Source organism: Trachypithecus francoisi, unplaced genomic scaffold (genome assembly GCF_009764315.1).
Source record: "Trachypithecus francoisi isolate TF-2019V2 unplaced genomic scaffold, Tfra_2.0 Contig01579, whole genome shotgun sequence".
Taxonomy (NCBI): domain Eukaryota; kingdom Metazoa; phylum Chordata; class Mammalia; order Primates; family Cercopithecidae; genus Trachypithecus; species Trachypithecus francoisi.
Genome location: NW_022681442.1, coordinates 18,013,648 through 18,035,299, shown reverse-complemented (window position 1 = coordinate 18,035,299; position 21,652 = coordinate 18,013,648).

The window sequence follows — 21,652 nt, the reverse complement described above, 5'->3', positions numbered from 1 at the left end:
CCCCTCTGGGTTTTTTGTTTTTGTCTTATTGACTCTTAAATATCTCTTCCTCTCCCTTTCTGTATTCCAGAAAGTAATTTGTGGGGAACAGCTTAGTCGATTCAGGACTTCACTCTCAAAAGTTCCCATATAGGACTCCAGTTTCCAAGGGGGTGAGACCCACAGCCCATGTTCTGTGCAACTGGGAATTTATGTGTTTCTGTGATTTCTGCAGTCAGAAGCCCCCAAGCCACATTTATCCATTTAGCATTTGCTGATGTTCTGAGATGCCTCAGGTTTTCACTGAGTTTATTAAATTGCTGGGTGGCTTGGAATTAGCACCTCCCCCAACTGCACTGACTCTCGTAAACCAACAGCTAAAACTCTGCCTTCCAGAAGGGTGACCAACTCATCCAGACTTCTCTGGGAGTTTCCGCCCTTGGGTACTGAAAGTCCATGTCCTGGGAGTCCCCTCAGTCCTGGGCAAGCTAGGACAGTTGGTCACCCTACCTTTTGGCACAGTCAAATTATCTTCCCTTTCAGGGGATGATGCAACAAAAGAAAATGGAAACTGTGAAGTTTCTCTACCGGAAAGGAATGGGGACACCCAAAGAGACCCTGGGCTCCCTGTTCTGAGGACTGGGACTTAAATAGCCACTCCTTCCTCAGAGAGCAGGAGGCACTCCTTCCTACAAGGGATTCTGTAGAAAGCACCAGACAATATGAATGATGTGATGGGGTGAACAGTTCAACTTCTTACAGAGTGTGAGAATCCCTTTTCTCCCACCCCTCACCTCTCCTTTGGGTCTCACATGAGACCCCGGGGGGCAGAGCAGCACCCATCACAAATCCAAAGAGAATGTTGGCATCTCTTTGGTTTATTTTATTAAATGTATTTATTTATTTATTTATTTTTGAGATGGAATCTCACTCTGTCGCCCAGGCTGGAGTGCAGTGGTGCGATCTTGGCTCGCTGCAACCTCCACCTCCCAGGTTTAAGCGATTCTCCTGCCTCAGCCTCCCGAGTAGCTGGAATTACAGGCACCCGCCACCATGCCCAGCTAATTTTTGTATTTTTTAGTAGAGACGGGGTTTCACCATGTTGGCCAGGCTGTTCTCGAACTCCTGACCTCAGGTGATCCGCCCACCTCAGCCTCTCAAAGTGGATTACAGGCATGAACCACCATGTCCAGCCCTCTTTGGGTTTAAGATTCATAAAAACTGGCCGGGCGCGGTGGCTCAAGCCTGTAATCCCAGCACTTTGGGAGGCCGAGACGGGCGGATCACGAGGTCAGGAGATCGAGACCATCCTGGCTAACACAGTGAAACCCCGTCTCTACTAAAAATACAAAAAAAAAAAACTAGCCGGGCGAGGTGGCGGGCGCCTGTAGTCCCAGCTACTCGGGAGGCTGAGGCAGGAGAAGGCAGGAGAATGGCGTAAACCCGGGAGGCGGAGCTTGCAGTGAGCTGAGATCCGGCCACTGCACTCCAGTCCGGGCGACAGAGCGAGACTCCGCTTCAAAAAAAAAAAAAAAAAAAAAAAAGATTCATAAAAACTACAGTTTCTTAGAGAAAGAACAGCAGATGCCATTCTACCAAATATGAAAAAAAAAAAAAGAAAGAAACTTGAGAATAAGTTAAATATAAGCAAGGCGCCCATGACACTGATGCTAAGTTCCTGGTGTAACTGATGCTCCTGTGGACGTTAGCTTTTAAAGGAATGAGCAAGAGGGCAAAGGACATACAGTAGCTAATGTTTCCTGAGTACTCAGTGAATACCAGGCTCTATGCTGTGCTGACCACTCACAGGCCTTGTCTTATTTGCTCCCAGCAACTACCTAGGAGGCAGGTACTATTATTAGAGGGATGTCACCGAGTTTCACAGATGTTGAAGTAACTGATCTAAGATTGTGCAACAAGTGAGTGGCCAACCAGGACTTGGACCCTGGTCATCAGGAGACAGAGCCACGCTCTTGCCCACTGTGGAGCACTGTCTGCCTGTCTTGTCTACCCTAGCACAGCATAATCAACCTCATCAACTGTCCCACAGATTTTTACCATGTTCTGAAAATTACTTCAAAGGTGCTTTGCTCAAAATGACCCCAAGCAGCCACTGCTATTAATGCCGGCTGGAGCGCACACACACGCATGCATGCACATACACATGCGCGCGCGCACACACACACACACACACACACACCCCGCTGCTAATGAACACATAGAGACTCAAGTGGAATTGTTATTAAACCTGCAGCTTTGCTTTTAACGTTGAGCTTGCCAGGCACTTGTCTCAGTGACTTCTGGCCAGAAGTTGGGCGAGGCAGTCTAAATTGGGAGTGATCACAGAAGGTGGTGATAAGGTGCTGGAGCTTGGAAGGCAGGGCCATGAGGGAGGCAGAAGGCTCTGTGTGGGTTGTGGCTCCTGCCCGTAACTCCTCAAGGCTTCGGGAAATGTAGAACCATTGAGTTCAGGCCTTGGGAACAGCGAAAGGGCCAAAGCCAGCTCACATCCCCAGAAGCAGATGTGCAGGATAGGGTGAGGTCAAAGCTGGGAACTAGAAGCCAGAAGGTGGGCTCTGTACTCCAAGGCTGAGCTGGGAGGGCAGACTGGACTGGGAGAAGAAGTCAAGTTCACCTGGATGCATCAGGGGAAGACTGCTCTGAGTAGTGTCTGGGTCATGCATATTCTTGCAGTCCCTGAGCTTCAAGCCACATATTTTCAATGTCCCCGACTCTTCTAGCCCAGGGCTGTGAGCGGGAGGAGAGCTGAAGCTGGAACAGCTAAACCCTGAAGAGTCTAAATGTCACTGTTGGAAACTCAGAGGCTGGAAAGAATATGATTCTGCCTCAAAGGCCCTTTGAGTTTCTCCCCTTTCCCTCTCCACTATCTCAGTTTCCCTCCTTACGCCTTCCCATCCCTCCTCCCCCTCCCCCAGCCAAAGAACATCAGCCAGTTTGTTTGGGGCTTGCCAGCTCTCAGAAGGGGAGTGACCCAGAAGCATGAAGCTGGAAGACGCAGCTTCCTTCAATGTTCTCCTTTCACTGGAAGTGAGAAGTGGGGGAAGACGCTCCCAGTGGTGTGTGGTTGAGTGTTGGAAGGTACTTCTTGGGGACACTCACTTGCAGCTCTAACTTTCTAGATTCTTCCATGAGCTGGAAGTGCCTTTATTTACCTTTAAGGCAGATTCTTCCTCAGTGGCACAGGGCAGACTGCCCTGTGATTTCATGCCTGGGACTGGGGCCTGTTCTATGAAATTCTGGGAAAAGTTTTCATCAATTTTTCCACCAACAAGTCAGAGCGGGGTCTGGCTGACTGTTACCGCCTCTTTCTCCAAAAGGGAGGGAATGTGTCACTTTTGAAAACATGATCTTCACAAGGTAATGCATTAGGCTGCAAATCTGGACTTTTTTCTCCCCCTCCCCCTCTACCTTTTTTTCCTTGCTAATTGGCAGAAAATTAATGAACAAGGTACTGATGGAGCAGATGCTTCTTGTGGAAAAAGGCAGAATTGGAGTTTTTCTTACCTTCTTTTTTCTTTTTTGAACACATCAAGAAGGTAGTAACATGTGGCAGGTCAGAAATTAAGAGAAGGTAACAGTACAGATTGTAAAGAACACAAAGGAGTTGGGGATGTGTGTTTGTGTGTGTGTGTGTGTAAGAGTGTGTGTGTGTGTTTTCTCTTTTGTTTTAACTTCCTTGCATCCTTTTTTTTTTTTTTAAGCTCATATTCGGCTGCAGCTCATAATTAGCAGTTAGGCCTCTGGGACCTAATTAACCAATTTAATTAACAAAAAAAGCACACAAGTCACCCTGACATTTGTCAGCCATTAGGAGGGATGTCAGACTGGCAGTTTCAGCCGACACATTAATGGTGATTAGCTCATTTGTGACTCACTTTTACTCCAGGATCCTCCTGGAGAGGCAGCCTCTGAGCCACACTGCCCAGGGCTGTGGGGTCAGGAGCTTGACCTTCAAAGGTCAATAGAAAGCCCCCTCCTAGCTCTCCTATTGGGTCAAGGGGCCCCATCCAAATCTTTGTGAAGATGTGTCAATACTGCTCCCAAGTTTCCGCTGAAGTCCCTTTGGAAAAGCCCAATACTCTCGGCTATTTCTCCAGGGAATGAGAATTCAGCAAAGCCTTCTTTATTAGGGAAGAAGCTTTTTAAATTTTATTATCGTTATTATATTTGGCCTGTTGGTTCCCATATTTATTCCTGCACTCGGCAGGGTTGCTGTAGTCAGCTCCGCCAGGCGGTTTCTTCATTCGGGCACTGCCTTTGTTCTTGGAGTTGATTAATTCTAGTATCTTAGATGATGCAGACAGGTATTTATATAGTGCCTTGACTATCTTTGCCTCTGATCTCTCTTAATTTAACTCCACTTCCCCAGAAGCCCTGATTTACTAATAAGTCAGGAATCCTATGTAAATAAAAAAAGCTCAGGTGCCTGGGTTGACAGATAAAGGGAAAGGTGGTGAGGTCTTAAAATACCAGAGCCCTGGTAATATGTCTTCTGGGGTCTTCCTCCCCTTTACCTTAGTCAGTCCCCAAGGAAGTTTCCAAGGGCCTGTTTTGCTGGCCTGAGGAAATATAAGCACCAAGCATCATTTAGAGTTTGTGTTTGGCTGTATGTAACAGAAAGCTCAAGAACCACTGACTTAAACACGTGGGAATTTATTGTTCTCACCTGACAACAGGTCTCAAGGGAGGCAGTCAGGCCTGGAACTGGTACAGCTGCTCCACAACTTCATAATACCTCCAACTCCCTCTGTCCTTCTGTCCACTGGCCTTAGCATATATGGGATTTGTCTTTGTGGTTGCAAGATGGCAGTTCTTATGCTTCCAGGCATCATGATTGCATTCCAGGAAGGAAGAAGAGAGCTCAGAAAAAGAAAAGACCTTTGTGAAATCTGCTTTAAAAAGAAAAATCGAGGAAATAATAGCTTTCTAAGAAGCCCTACCCAGCAAATACCCATTTTCATTGACCAGAACTATGTCATGTGGCTATCCCAACTGCAAGGGACACTAGAAATTGGGTTATTCTTGGATGAATACATTGTGGTCAAGAACAAAACTGGGATTCTCTTGGTAAGGAAGAAGGGATGGACAGCTATTGGCCAACTAGCAACGTGTGCCACACCATGGATTGAGTTCCTACTACAGAGACGTATTTCCTTGTAAGAACCCTGAGGGGAAGCAGTGATGATATTCCTGTCTGACAGATGAGACAAGGGGTGCTTAGTGAGGTTAAATCGTTTGCCTAAGGTCACACTGCTGGTTAATAATTGCAGTTCACACATACCAGACCTGAAGCTTGGATGTTTCTCTGCCTATACCATGGTGCACTAGTCATGGGTTCTCAAATACTCAATCTGTAGCCACATAGTGGGAGTCCTGACGACCAAGATTTTGTCCAGCTGAAAAACAGGATGGGAAACTCCGAAGACACTCTTGCCCTTCCAGTGTGCCTCTGTTGCTTGCCTGGTTCCAAGCCACACGTTAATAACACCCGTATGAGTTTCATTTCCTCCAGAGCTTGCCCAAGTAAGCCTCCAAAGAAACCTGGCTTGCCATCCTCTGCCTCCTCCTGCCAGCCCCTAACCCCTGCTCACACATGGAGTTGGCCCATTCGAACTGGAGACACCCTGGGCTGTGCAATTAGACTGGAGAAAACAGACCCCATTTCAAAAGGTGACTCCCTACCATTTTGAAATAGGACTTCATTAATTGCATTCCCCTATTGATTCATTACCATGAAACAGCCTGGAGTGCTTGCCTGTAGCCTAACCTTTCTCAACAGAGGGAGCCGGACATTCTTTGCAGGTAATCTACAGGGCCCAACAGCAAATATCTAGAATCAGGACTATTCATGCATGAACAATATAGCAGCTCCTTATTGTTACACGCATTGTTCTCTAACAAAGAGCAACGGGCAGGTTAAATCTATTTTAGCTGAGAAGGCTCTACAGAAATCCTTGCTACCGAGCATTTGATACTGATCACAGAGTCACATCAGGGAACAGCAGCTGAAAGGAGAAAGTCATTTTTATTTCTGAACTTTAGAGGAGACAACCTCTCCTCTGCTCTGGCTCCCCAGGACTTAGGCCTCTAAGTGGGAATGAGGATTTTGTTTTGTTTTGTTTTTTAATGCCACTCAATGAGAATGAGTTTCTTAGGGGAATTGGGGGCTGGACAGTTAGGGGGAAAAAGGTATTACACAATGTCGCATTCAGGCAACATATGTGAACTCTGGATTCATTCAATTTTAAAAACATGTTCTCAGGGGAATAAAGTCTGTGAGCTGTGAATTATAACAAAGGGCGTGGCAGCCTCAGAGTTGGTGGTGCCTAAATGGTACCATTTGGAACAGCAGAAAAACAGGAACTTGATTCTGCCTTGGATTTGCCTCTGCTCAGCCGGGCAGAGGAAATGCCCCTTGCTCAATTCACCCCCCTTCTCGAAAGGGTGAGCCCATTGAGGGTGGTCCTTCTGAGACTTCTATAAAGCTCAACATGCATGAGGGCTAGGGAAAGATGGGCAGGGTGAGATATGGATGGGAGAAAAATTATTTAATCCAATCCTTATATTACAGCAGCAGAGACAGGACCAGGGAGAGGGTGTGGCTTGCCCTTCTAGTGAGTGCTGAGATTAGAATTCAACCCACAACTGTTCATCCTCCATGGTAATTTTCAGTAGGAAACATGGTGTTGAATTGGGCCAGGAGGATGGCAACAATTTAGCTTGGGGGCTGGTGGGAAGAACAGTATATCCAAATCATTTAACAACCAGTCCAGGATGGGCACCACTAGATCGGGCAAGGGCATCAAGCAAGCATAATGGACACCAACCACAAACGCCATTCGTGCTCCCAAGTGGGTCCTGATGCTGACTCTCAGGCCTCTCTAGATCTCAGTGAAACCGTCATGGAACAGCCCAGAGACGGAGCCATGTGAAGGAAGGAGCAGCCCACAGTCACCCAGTCACTGACTGGTGTGTCGGAAAAGTAGGTGATTCCATTAGTTGCTTGAAATTGTTTATTCTACAAACATCTAGAAAGGTGCATGAAATAAACAAAGACCAACCAAGTGAGGAAAGCAAAGGCTATTTAATCAGAGCTTGCTATAACAAGGGAGTCAGGCACCACCCTTTGCAAAGACTCAAAGGCAGGCAGACGAGTGGGAAAGCTTCATAGAGAGAAAAGGGAAGCCTCAGGTGTGTGCAGATTTGAGGCTGTTGGTTTTGGGGAGCTGTGTGTGGGATAAATAGAAAGGGGGCATCCTATCTGATTGGTTGGGGTGCATATTTGGCTTTCTCTGGTTGGTCTTTAAGTTGAAAGTGGAGACAAAAATTAGGGAAGTGTCAGTTATTAATCAAGTCCTGTCTATTTGGGGCGGATTGTTATAGGGATTACTGTTTAGCTTCCTGGATTGTCACTAGAGCAAACTGGCTTCCCATAAATCCGACTTACAGCAGACTGGCTTCCTGGGTTGTTTGCTGTAGATAAGAGGTTGCTGCTGGTTGTGGGTCAAAGTTCTATTTTTATGCATGGTCTGAACATTTTCTGTTTGTATATTCAGTCTCTTAGTCCGCAAGTTGTCTCTAGCTTGGTTCAATTATTTCTCTCCAACCATTCTTCTCCTTGGGAAAAATAAAAATCATGATGCTTGTAGATTCACTCTGAGGTGCCTTCTTCATAACCACAACCCACTTCTCCAGGATTTCAGCCTGAGTGTTTCCAAATGAAAAGTTCGTTTGAAACTTAAAGTTGACACTGGCTGCTTCATTATAACCATCTAAGGCAAGAGATATCTGGGGGTCTCACATCTGCCTTCCTTCTTCTGCTCCAGCTTCCCACACAACCAAGCAGGATCCCAGTCAAGTCCAGGGCAATATCGTGTTGCTTTTGGCTGTGTGCTGTGCTTCCATGGTCTCGGCTCTGATGCTAGATGCTGGCATTCCCACCCTGTGATAGCATGTGCATGTTTAGTTCTGTACAATTTTATCACGTGTGTAGGTCCTGTATCTACCACCATACTCAAGACACAACACAAACAAGCAAAACAACAAGATACAAAACAGTTCCCTCCCGCAAAGGTAAAGATTCCTCCTCTTGCCCTTTTATAGCCACCTTCGCCTCCCTCTCACCCCCACCTCACCTCCTATCCTAGACCTCTGGCAACCTCTAATCTGTTCTCCATGTCTATAACTTTGTCGTTTCAAGAATGTTATGTAAGTGAATTCACATAATATGTAACCTTTGGGACTGGCTTTTTTCACTTGGTGTAATTCTCTAGAGATTCATCCAGGCTGTTTTGTGCAGCAGCAGTTCCTTTTCACAGGTGAGTAGCACGCCATGGTATGGATGGACCACAGTTCACTTAACCATTCACCCACTGAAGGGTATCTGGGTTGCTTCTAGGTTTGGGGTGTTCTGCATAAAGTTACTGTGATCATTCATGCACAGTTTACTGTGTGAACACAAGTTTTCATTTCTGTGGAGTAAATGCCCCAGAGCATAATAGCTGGGTCATATGGCACTTGCGTGGTTAGGTTTGTTTGTTCGTTCGTTTTTGAGACAGAGTCTCGCTGTGTCACCCAGGCTGGAGTGCAGTGGTACAATCTCGGCTCAATGCAACCTCCACCTCCCGGGTTCAAGTGATTCTTGTGCCTCAGCTTCCCAAGTAGCTAGGACTACCAGTGCATGCCACCATGCCCAGCTAATTATATTGTATTTTTAGTAGAGACAGGGTTTCACAATTTTGGCCAGGCTGGTCTTGAACTCCGGGCCTCAAGTGATCTGCCTGCCTTGGCCTCTCCCAAAGTGCTGACATTAAAGGTGTGAGCCATGGTGCCTGGCCACATGGTTAGTTTTATGAGAAACTGCCAAACAGTTTTCCAGAGTAGACATTCCCACCAGCAATGAATGAATGATCCAGTTCCCCACATCCTCTCCAGCATTTAGTATTGTCCCCATTTTTAATTTTAGCCATTATAGTAAGTGTTAGTGATTTCTCATTGTGATTTAATTTGCATTTTTCTAATAGTTAAAGACATTGAACATTTTTTTCATGTGTTTGTTTGCCATCTGTATATCCTGTTTACTGAAACATCTGTTTATTTCTTTTGTCCATTTTCTACTTAGATTGTATGATTTATTTTTTGTTGCGATTTGAGAGTTCTTTTCAAAACATATACTCTAGATACCAATCCTTTGTCAGATATGTGTTTTGGACATATTTTCTTTTAAATTTGTTTTTAAAGGCTTTCATAGGTTTGCTTGTACCTATGCTACAAACTCTGTTTTTCTAAGATCTTAAATTCTTTAACCATAAATTTTCCAACCATAAGCATTTTAGGGAAGATAATGTTTGAGTTGGAGAAAGACCATCACCTAGCCACACAAAAATCCAACCTGTAAATGGAGGCTGAGTTGAATGAGCAGGCAATGTGCCTCATCTTTCTTAAGCTGCAACATCAGCACCAGCTGTTGTAATGGACTCTTTGAAAAATGAGTTTTATTTCCCTTCCCAAAAATAGGCTGGCATGAAATTCAATTCATTCACTGCTCATTTAAACAGGCTAGATACATTCTTGCTATGTACAAGAAAGTCTATATATTCCAGCTCTCCCAGCTGTCACCATCCCAGGATACAAACTTGGTTATGATTACTTTTAAGGACAACATTAGAAAGCACAAGACCTCATTATCTTGACTGTTGGAAATGAGCCCCTCTTAAAAAAACTACCATGCACTTATGCCAGCCCCTAAAGAATCCTTACATGTTTGGTATTCCTCCACGCACATGTATTCGTGAAATGGATCCCAAGTGCTAGATGCTGTACTAGGTGATTGAATCTAATGGCAGTCACAGCTGGCAGGACCCCTACACTCATGGAGCAGATAATCCAGTGGCCACAGTCCGGTTTGTCAGCTGTGATCCTTAAGCCCTCTTTCTTCTCTCTTCTGGTTTCCACTTATTCATACCTCAAAAATGCTCTTGGATAAGCCTTACAGTGGCCACATGAGAATGAATAGTCCTGTCCAGTCCAAGGGTTCTGACCCCAGATGTGCCCACAGTTCCCAATCCTTAGATGCTAGGATGTCTCTGGGTGCTGTGCAGAGGCGTGGCAAGGTTCCCTCCCCATCAAGGTGTAGTACACGGTCATCTGTGCTCAGATGTGATCCTGCTTGTGCCCAGAGCCTCGCAGAGCCCTAGATTCTGTGCTCTCTCACACTTTGTCTTGAAAACTCATTTATTTATGGACCTTGCTGTTCTAGTCATGGAAAGTTAAAACTCTTACGGGAAGTCTGCTAGACTGGATCACTGTACTCTCCTTCCATCTTCCTCTTTCCCATGAAACAATAGCCCATTACACTTAGAAACCCAGTTTTTAGAAACCCAAGTAAAGTCCATTTGTTTCTAGTAATGTCCAACTGAATCAAACAACAGTAGACAGAAAAAGTGATTGAATATTTTCAGAAAGGTGTTGAAAGTTTGGGTGGACAGGGCTGAACAAGAAAGGAACAAAATTGTCTTTAGTCCAAGAAAGACACAAAAATGAAAAGATTAAAAATAGAAGAGGGGATCTCCCATGACAAAGACAGACTTTGTGAGGAAAAATGAGAATTAGGCAAGGTGTAAGTTAGGAAAAGACCAACAAGCCTTTATGGAGCGTTCTTAAAGATCACCCACGGCCGGGCGCGGTGGCTCAAGCCTGTAATCCCAGCACTTTGGGAGGCCGAGGCGGGCGGATCGCGAGGTCAGGAGATCGAGACCATCCTGGCTAACACTGTGAAACCCCGTCTCTACTAAAAAATACAAAAAACTTAGCTGGGCGAGGTGGCGGGCGCCTGTAGTCCCAGCTACTCGGAGGCTGAGGCAGGAGAATGGCGTGAACCCGGGAGGCGGAGCTTGCAGTGAGCCGAGATCCGGCCACTGCACTCCAGCCTAGGTGACAGAGCGAGACTCCGTCTCAAAAAAAAAAAAAAAAAAAAAAAAGATCACCCTCCACCTTGAGATGGCAGGTTCAGCCATGTTCTCCCAGTGACTAAAGGCATTGTCACGTAATTTAGACCATACAAATGATGTCAACCCGAAAGCCCTCCAGAAACTTCTCTGCAGGTTTTATCTAATACATTTTTACCTAATGCATTTCCTATAAAGGCTACAGATATGTTGTGTTTGTCCTTCTAAGATTGCTAAGAACTAGAACAAGTATGACAGTTTGAGAAAGTACAGTCGGGAAAAGCCGATCTCTTTCACGACTCTGTTTCATTCCTCTTTACCTCTCCATTACGTTTCAGTTTGACACAAATTAGGTACTCATAAATGTTCTTTGAATGAACAAATTAACTTGCTTGTTCCAGGTCATAAAGTGAGTCATTGCCTGGGACAGCTTTCCTCAACTATGTTCCCAGATACAACAGAGAGTTACAAGTATTTAAAGCAAATAGGAGTCTGTGATCAAATGAGATTTGGTCTTAGGGAGCCACAGTGCACACTGGCATAATAAAGGCTCCAAGAAGTCCTGCAATAAAAATCCCATGTAACTTTTTCTAACTCTGCACTTCTGAAAACTTTTTCTGACCATGAAACCCCTTCATTTCATATAAGAAAAGCTTCAGCATCTTGCAGAACCAGTCTTCCTCAGAACAGGGTTCAGGAGCTTGAGTTAATGAGGCAAAGATGAATGGCAGAGAGCTCAGCATAAACAAAAGGAGAGAGAGAGGCTTCCTGGGATACATGGGAGTGATAACTGCAGGCACTTTGGTTGTGCCAGAACACAACCCATCAGGTGGGGAGGGATGAACAAAGAGGTTTGAGAGTGTGTGATGGGGCTATTCCCGCAGAGCACCCTGCCTGCCATGCCATGGAGCTTAGGTTTAACCAAGTAGACCCCTTCAGAGTCCTGGCTCTCTGCAAAGTGCTGTAGAATGATGGGGTCACATTTGAGGTCTAGGCAGGTTGTTCTGGTGGTTGGGTGGAGAGTGGGTTGGAAGAGGACATACAGGATGACCAATTAGGTGGTTGCCTTGGTGTTTGGGTAGAAGATGAGCAGGCAGTGCATTCGTGAAGCACAAGAATGGATAAGCTGCCATCCTGTATGTTCCCAGACTCAACCAAAGCCTTGAGAAAATTGCCTAAGCTGGTCTGAAAGCCTCTATGCAGGGAGTCTTGTGTCACTGAATGCAAGGGTGACCCACTGAGAAGCAGCAGGAGGCCATGACATCATGATGAGGGAGAGAGAGAAGCTAGGGTGGGGACTATGCCATCATCACTTTGCCCTCTCTTTTTAAATTCTTCTTCCCCCATTACTTTGCAGTTTCTAACACAAATTAGGTGCTCAATAAGTGTCCTTTGAATGAATGAATAGACCAACTTGTTTGTTCAAGATTGTTTACTACCTTAAACAAGTGTGCCACTTTTCAGAGAGAGACTCTCATGGCAAGAACAGCCAAAACAGGGTGCCCCTGGTTACTTGAATTTTTCCTCCAAGGTTTCATTGAGCTCCAGCCTAAGATTACCCATTTATTCATTAGAAACTTAGTGTGAATTAGGGTGACTTATGCTAAGTGTGACTTAGGGGAACTCACACTAAATGTGAGTTAGTGGGACTCTGGGGCTGTGCACACAGTGGAACAAATGGCCCTGTTGCTAAGGGACACAGAAGAAGGTCCAAGTGAGTCCCTAGGCTCTTCAACCCTTGTACCCCCAGCCCATACTGTCCCTAAGCATTTGTCTTTAATGGGTAATACTGAGTGTGTCTCAGGGGATATTTAATTCATATGGCTTTGATTCATTAACACTTAACTCATCAAAACACTTACATTTTTTTCTGGGAAAGTTTGTTGCCATTTAGGAAGCATTTTTCAGATGTGATAAAAAGCTTTTAAGATGATCAGGAAAGAGGCTGCAAGCTAGTCATGGAAACAAGGCAGGTTCAACACATTGGGAGGCTGAAGTCCTGGCCTGGCCTGGTCCTTCCTTGATCTGCTTCAGAGGTGGCCAAATTTTGGTCCTGATTTTTTTCCATAACTTTGGAAATGGACTAGGTTAGAGAAAGGTGGGGAACATAGGAGAGAAGATCCATACTGGAAGCAGTGTGGTGCCAGGGGCACGCGGCCTTGGGCTCACCCCTTCAGGGAGAGTGGAGGCTCTACTCCAGCCCCTTTGTGTAAAAATTCTCACTAAACCCAGTATGCAGTCTCAGTCTCCTTGGTTGCAAGAAATGGCTCTGATCCCTGGGCCAATAGATGGTTATGGTGAACAGGCCCTTGGAGATCAACAACTCGGACCCCTCAAGGTATATGCGAGGAACCAAAGACCAGAGAAGAGAAGCAAGGAACTTTCAGAAGTTCACATGTCAGGTTAGTGACAGAGTCGAGCCTCGAGCCAAGTCTCATTCATGGCCCGACTACTGCAGACAAGGTCCTGCCCTGGAGTGTAACCAACTAGTTAATACTCTCCCTTCTCTGTTCTCCTTGACATTTGTTAAAATTTACTATGTGTCAGGCTGTAGGACAAATGCTTGGTGTGCATTATTATGAGGTGTGACCTTGGGTAAGTTCCTTAACCTCTTTTAGCTTTAAGAGGTGGTAAAGATGGAGGTCAGGAGTAGAAGATCTGAGCCACACTGTCCAGGCTCAAATCCCAGCTCCACCACTTACTAGTTGGAGGATCTTGAACAAGTTACTTAATCTTTCTAATCCTCAGTTCCTGTTTCATAGGTGTGTTAGCAGGCTGGCTATTCTTATTATTTTAGATAATCCTCTATAATGGCCCAATGATGTAGTGACTCTTGCTATCACCGTATCACAGATGAAGAAACTAAGGCCCATGACAGTTACAAGAGTTGTGTAAGATAATTAACAGAGCAAGAATTCAAATACAGATTTGTCTGACTCCAGGGAAGCAAATCTCTGGGATTTATTGGAAAATGTGGTGGAGTATGTTTGTTTCGCTTTGTTTACTTTCTGTGGTATAGCTTAGTCATAGCATGGTTTCTGTTACACCTTAAATTTCTCATAGCACGATTTCTCTTACATCTACAGCATAAAACAATCATGATTGATATTAAGTGTCAAATAAATTTCAAATAAGATTGTCATTATAATCTCAGCACCCAATTTACTGATCTATTTTGGGAATGCTTCTACATTACACAGGATACTTTCAGGTCTAAGAGACAGAAACTCAACTCAAACTTGTATACACACCAAAAGAAATATATTAATTCACATAATTGGGAAAGTCCATGGTCGGACTTAGAAGATGTCACCGGGCATCTCTGTCCTACCTTCTCTTCTCCCTGCTTTCCTCTGGGCTGGCTTCAGTCTCAGGTGGCTCTCCCCATGTGGGGGCAACCTGGCCACCAGCAGTTCCAGGCTGAGGGGCAAACAGTTTAGCTGCCTCCACAGAAAGTACATTGTCCCCCAGTTCCAGCAAAACTTCAGGATTGATTTTCTTTGGGTCTGGCTGAAGATACATAACCACCTCTGAAACAATCACTTCCCCAGGGTATGAAGCCTACCTATGGGTCTTCCCTGGGCTTCACACCCTGGAGGAGTGACTGTTTCAGAGGATGGGTGTCACATGCCCATCCCCAAAGATGGTGAATGGAGTCAGACTAATTCAGACCAGAAGACTGAGAGTAAGGAAGGGGTGGCCCCCAAAGGAAAACTCAGGATGCTATTATGAGAAGAGGTGGGAACGGATGCTGGGCTGGCAGAAACATCAGATGTCCACTACAAGTTACCAAATATGTCTTGAGGAGAAAATAAGTTAGCTGTTTGAGTCATAGTTGATACCACATTGACCCAAACCCTCCAACCTCAAACTTTCTGGCGACATAATTTTTTCTTTATTAGAGAACCACTTCAACCAATGCTCTGCCAGGACGTCCTACAAACCAAAGTGGCCAGAAGAGTGCAGCAGCACCTTGCATGCAGAGCTGAGCTGAGACCCCACCTTCTTCAGCTCAGCAGGGTTGGTAGATGTTACTGTTGTCCTGCTTGAGTAGAGGAAGCTCTTTGGACACATTAGTGTTTCCCTCTCCTGTAAAGACCTCAAAAGGGCCTTCCCTCAGGGGTCTTACCAGGGTTAACTTCACCCCTGATTGACTTGAGACAATGAGATCTTCCTCAAGCTCAGATGAGCTGGGAACAGTGCTGGAATGGGGTCCAAGCCCTCAGGGACCCCCTGTCCCACAGATTAGCAATCCACCCACCCAAGTCAGCTCACCTAGGGGAAGTTGAGCATGGGCTGGGCAGAAGCAAACATCATCATAAAAGCTGGTAGAATAGCCATTTCATAGTTTTCTAGCATCCTAGTTTGTTCACACATGGAGCTGACAGATGGCCCATTTGGACTGAATTGGACATTGGCCCAATTCAACAAACATTTACGTGCCTTTTTTTTGGCTTGGAGACAAGCTAAGTAGTAACATTCTAGTCGATTTCATCAAACCACTTAACAGCTTTGTGCTGTGAAGAGACTTCAGGCTTTGGAGTCAGACAGACCTGGGTTTAAGCCAAGTTTCATCACATATTTGCTGTGTGGCCTTTGGCCTCCATTTCCTCATCTGTAAAATGGGGATGCTAATAAAAGGGCCTCTGTCTCAGGGCTGCCCTGAGGGTTACATGAGGTCACGTGTATCAGGACCCGTAGCCCCACTGGAGAAGGCACTCAGCCAAGACAGTGGTCTCCTTTCCTTCCTCCCTCGGCTGACTCTGCTGACTTGACTCACCAGATGGTTGGACAAGTCCTTCTTCTGCTATATCGAGATGGGCACTGACTGTATCTTGAATGGTCTTAGATAGCATCTGATAGCACTGATACTCAGTTGAGTTAACTCTCTGAACAACTCCTTCAGGTAGTAGAAAGAGGAAGGAGTTATTAGATGAAAGTTGGCCATCATTTAGCCAAACACACACCTTGAAAGGCAGCCTGGGGCTTTAGTTATGACTCCAAATGCCGGTTCAAGCCTGTATATTTGGCTTCGATCATTGTGGCATCTAGATCCAATAATCATAGCAGATACCAGGTACCCAGCTAAATACTTAACACTCTTTCCATACTTCATTAATGCCCACCACAGTCCCATGGTGATAACGATAATATTATTCCTTTTTACAGATGAGGACATGAGACTCTGAGAGGTTAAGTCAAGGCTGCCACATCAGTTGCATGTGTAGTCCGTGTGAGTAGTACCCCTTGGCGCTGTAGGTGTATAGCAGTAATGAAAATAGCAGGCAGTACTCATTTGGAATCCACACTATGCCACACATTCTCACATGTATTAATTCCTTAATCCTCTTGCAAAACTCAGAGACCACACACCAAGGTCAACAGCTAATAAGTGATGAATCTTTTAGAGTCCCCACTATAACACCCTACACTTTTCCTACATAGCACTTTAAAAGAAAGTAATTTCAACTTTTATTTTAGACTCAGGGGGTACATGTGCAGGTTTGTTACATGGGTATTTTGCGTGACGCTGAGGTGTGGGGTACAACTGATCCTGTTACCCAGGTAGTGAGGATAGTATCCAGTAGTGAGTTTTTGGTCCCTTCCATCCCTGCTCCTCTAGTCCCCAGTGTCTATTGTTGTCATCTTTCTATCCAGGGATACTCAATGTTTAGCTCCCACTTATAAGTGAGAACACTACACAACACTTCTTGATTAATCTTGATTAATTAATTCTACCCCTCCCATTAGATGCAAGCTCCCTGACAGCAGAAGAGTCATTCTTGTGTCCCCAGGACCTGGCAGAACACTAGGCTCATAGAAGGTGCTGAATAAATCTTTGTTGAAAAGTGAATGAATGAATGAGGTATGTAAGTCAGATACCAGGAAGAGTTTTCACGGCCAAAAAAAAAAAAAAAAAAAAGCTGTCCATTATTTCACACCAAATAATGATGGGAGCAGATGTGCAGGGTAGCAGTGGGGTGGGAACCTGAATGCTGGCGTTGGTGCCTGGCCATGCCCAATAGATCAAGTCCTCCAGGGCACACAGACTGAGGCTGTCAGGGACGAACTTTCTAAAGCGCCACAAAGTTCCTTGGCCCCCACACAACGTCTGGCCCAAAAGCCTTCATTTCTCAGATAAACAAAGACAATCCAGCCCAACTTCCAATCTGGCCACTGGCCAACAGGCACTTGGGTTCAAGACTGATTTTGTTGAAACAGCTGAATGTGCACCAGGCAGATCCAGCCCTTCTGCTCTGGCTGTCTTCTCTCTGTCTCTGGCTGAAGACGAGAGCATCCCAGGGTCGGGACTCTTAATCCTCCTAAACTAAGGGAGGATGTGCGCCTGACACAGGGCCAAGGCCCCCCAGCGCCCCAATGGGCGGCCCTGGGCCCATCTGGAATGTTCAGAAATGCTGCTATCTCGTGGCGCCTGCAGGCTGGAGCAAGGCACCTTCTGGCTGATCTTGAAGTTGATTCCTAGAAGATATTGCTCCAAATAGGGCCACATAGAGTGTGTGCATTTGCATTGCCACGCGCTAAGCCACCTGTACCACCCACTCACTGCCACCCCAGGTGTGTTATCTGCTTTGGGCCAGCCTGGGGTAAAACTGTCAACACTGAAAATCATTACCTTTGGCATCTCCCAGCTCTCTGGAAGTTATCTGATCTGTAGACAGCAAGTCCCTGAAGGAAGTGGGTGGGACACAGGACAGGTAAGTTTTGACAGAAAAGGAAACTGGGCACAAAGTTTAAGGTGCTACAGAAAAAAAAATGGTGGGCCCTACAGGAGCCTGCTGAGCACAGAGTTACTGAGTTGAGCTGTTAGAATCACGGTGGTAAGAGACCCTCTCTGTTGGTGCAACAAGACACAGCAGAGGGTAGTTATTATGCACTTGGACCCTTGGGTTAGATAACCTGAGTTTGAGTCCCCATTTCACCACTTGGTAGCTTTGTGACCCTGGGGAAGTTGCTTAACCTCTCTGTGCCTCCATGTCCTCAACTATAAAATGAGGGAAATAAGTTGTAATGACCACAAAGGATTGTTTTAAGGATTCAGTGATATTTGTAAAGCATTTATATAGTGTTGGTGCATTATAAGAATGCAGTCTATGGGGATGAGGAGAGGCTTTGTAGAGGAGGTAGCATGAAGGGTGGTGGGGCCCAAAGGACCAATGTATAGGCTGTACGCTGTTTGCCAAATATTCTCAACTCTTTGCCATCCATGCTAGACTTGTACTTCCTTTGTTGTCTCTGTGTAGCCTTGTGGTTAGTTCTGACAAATGAGTGTGGGCAGACGTTACCTGTGTCACTTTTGGGCCAGAGCACTAGACCCTCCAAAGCCCTCTCATTCTTTCTGATACAGTGACCATATTGTTTGAAATGATAGCTGCTCTGCCACTCTAGGCCCCTCCGTGATTACAATGAACAGAACCCCCTGCCAACCATGATGAACTTGGAGGATGGGCAAAGAGATAAAGCATGTTATTTTAACTCACTGTGTTTGGGGGCTGTTTGTTACTATAGCATAACTTAGCCCATTCTGACTGATACAAGGGGCATGATTTAGATGAATGACTGGCTATCAGAGAAGAAGGTGTGACTTTAAACCAGTCACGTTTCTTCTCTGGTCTTCACTTTTCTCTTGACATGATGGCATCAGCCTGAAGGCTGAGCCTACACTCAGGAAGGAGGGAAAAGAAAGAGTCACATGCAACTTTTATAGAATAGGTCTGCATAGACCTCCCTGTGTCTTTTTACACTAACCTGAGGAAGTAGCAGAGCAGGTGAACTTGACTCTTGTTGAGGTTGGAGGAAGATGAGTCCTCTGCATTCCTGGTTTCCCACCTCATCCCCACCCCATTCCACTTTCATGCCTGGCACCACTTGTACATGTTCAAGCCGTAGTTTCCATCTCCGGATGTTCATCAGAAAGGTGGGTAGAGCTATTTTTCCTTCTCCTCTTTACAAACTAAAAATTTATTTACACATTTCAAAACAAATTCTGGGCTCTGCCACAGTCTGAGTTTAGATTCACTCAAGAGTCTGCAGTCTACAATGACAGCCTTGTACAGAGAAAACTGACACTTGCCACAATGGCCCTGAGTTGGGATAAAGGCCTAAAATGTCTTCAGAAAATGAAAGAAAGATACAATTGTATGTGAAAGATCTTTAGTGATTGAAGGAATCTTAGAAATCATCTAGTTCAACACTTTCAGGTTACAAATGAGAAGAAATGAAACCCAGGAAGAGAAAGGAAATGATGTACTTCCTCACAGTGCTTGGGAGGTAGGTCCTCTGTCTTCTGGGACAGAGGGAAGAGGCTTGCCAGGTGCCCACTGACTCAGGTCCAGGGCAGTGGCACACGTTTGTATGTTGTCGTTAAACTGACTTTACCAGTCCCCATGGACTGGCGAGGCTTAGAGTGTTTTGGGTGATAAAACATGAATACGTCCCCATTTTATTGATTAAGGCACCAAAGCTCACAAAGAGTTCAATGCCATGGCCAAAGCATTAGGGCTAATCAAAAGCAGAGCTGGGGCCAGGCTATGTTCATTTTCTGCACGTCTGTAACAAATTACCACTGACTTAGTGGCTGAACACAACATACATTTCGTATCTTCGAAGAGCCAGACACGGGTCTCACTGGGCTACAGTCAGGATGCCAGGAGGGCTGTGTTCCTTCGAGAGGCTGCAGGGTAGAAAGTCATTCCCTTGCCATCTCAATCTTCTAGCGCCACCTGCATTCCTTGGCTCGTGGCTTCCTTCTTCCATCTTCAAAACCAACTATGTTGCTTCTCTCAGACAGCTCTTCGTGGTCACATCCTCTAACTGCAGTCAGGAAAGGGTCTCCCCTTTTAAGGACTTGTGTGATTAGATTGTGATCTCCAGATAATCCAGGGTAATCTCCCCGTGTTAGGCCCTTAACCTTAAGCATACCTACAAAGTACCTTGTGCCACGTTAAGGTAACATATGAACAGGTTCCGGGGAATTTGTCAGGCATGTCTTTGAGGGCTCCCAATTTAGAGCCCTGGGCCATACACCAGGCTGTGCACCTGCCCTCCTTCCTTCCATGCCCTCCCAGATTCCCCTCAAACACAGGGAGTGACTTCACCTCGGGCTACATCTGCTTCCAAACTGCTCAGCACGGTTCTCACCCAAACCCACCATTTGATTTAGAAATTACATGCAGGACTAATTGTTGCTTGAGGCTACTTGTGAAATGGGGATAGTTTGTTACAAAAAAAACCCAGCACAAGGCTTTAAGGTATGAAATAAATTGTTCCAGGAGGAGACAACACACACACACACACAACCACAAACATATCATTTGAGCGCAATACTATACCTTCCACCCAGAAAAGCAAAGGCCTCCTCTTATTAAAAGGACAGTGAAGGTACATCTTCTTATTTTATTTTTTTTAACCCAATAATAAAATGGAAGCAGAAAGAAGAAGCAGAGATGTTCCAGATGTTCCAGGTGCTGAGAACAGGGCTGGTTGTGCCCTGAGAAATCACAGCAAGCTCTCCTCTCTCTGGATGTCAGCTTCCGCTTGTTTCGACGGAGAGAGGTTACCTGCAGACTCCTCCCGTGGTAAGAGTCATAATGTAGTTTTCTCATTATTAACATGCTTGCCAGCTCCCAGGGCTCCTGGAAGGCCTAAATGAGGAACCAAATGAGAGGCTCTTAGCACAGGGCCCAGCGCTAATAACAGCCAGTCAATGGCAGCTCCTGCTGGGATGATGATGATGATATTTAACTCGACTTCCTGTCGCTGCGTGCTCTGTATTCTTCACCTTATTGAATTCTTACAGCAACCCTATGAGGTGGGCATTCTTCTTACTCACATTTTCTACATGAGGACCTGGAGGCCCAGAGCTTAAGTAAGATTCCACAACTTTTCAGAGGCAGAGCTGGGAGACAAACCAAAAGCCTGCTGAGCCTGGAGTCTCTGCTGGAACCCTCAATGTACCTCTGTGAGATGTTGACAGCACCCCCTACAGCTCTGAACACTTTTGGAGCATAGCAGGTGCTTGAACAACTCATCAATTGGCCATTTTGTCAGCAGGAAGAGAATTCAAGAAGAACGCTAGTGATTATTCTTTTGAAGAGTTTGAAGAAAATCCAGATAAAAGAAGAGGAGTTTAACCAAATTGGCTAAAGATACATAGGCCTTTGAGAAACAGGGATTTTTAAAATGAGAGATGTTTGTCGATTTTCCATCAACAAACACTGGATTATTACTGGATTAACATTCAGTGATAATCTCCAGTTGAAGAATGCGACCCAGCACCCACCTGGTTTACCCTGGCTGTCAGGTAAAGCTGGGACTCAAGTCCAGCAATCTTTGTTGAAAGAATTATTTTACCTCTTCATGTATTTGACTTATCACTCTTGCTTTGTGTTTTTTTTTTTCCTAACTTTATATGATCTATTTCCTTCTTTTTTCTTTTTCTTTTCTCTTTCTTTTTTCTTTTTTCTTTTCTTTTTCTATCAGCCACTTCAAACATTTTGGCAAGTGCATGTGATCCAATTGGTGGGGGATTCTTAGCTTACATCTGAACAGCCTTTACCCAGGGAGAGAGGCATGTGGGGACCAATCCAAGGACTGTGGGTCCCCAGGAGAAGTCTATTCATTTGAGGCACAGAGGAACCTGCTGGGAAAGGCAGAAGGGACCAATTTTGCAAAAAATGAGGCTCCTC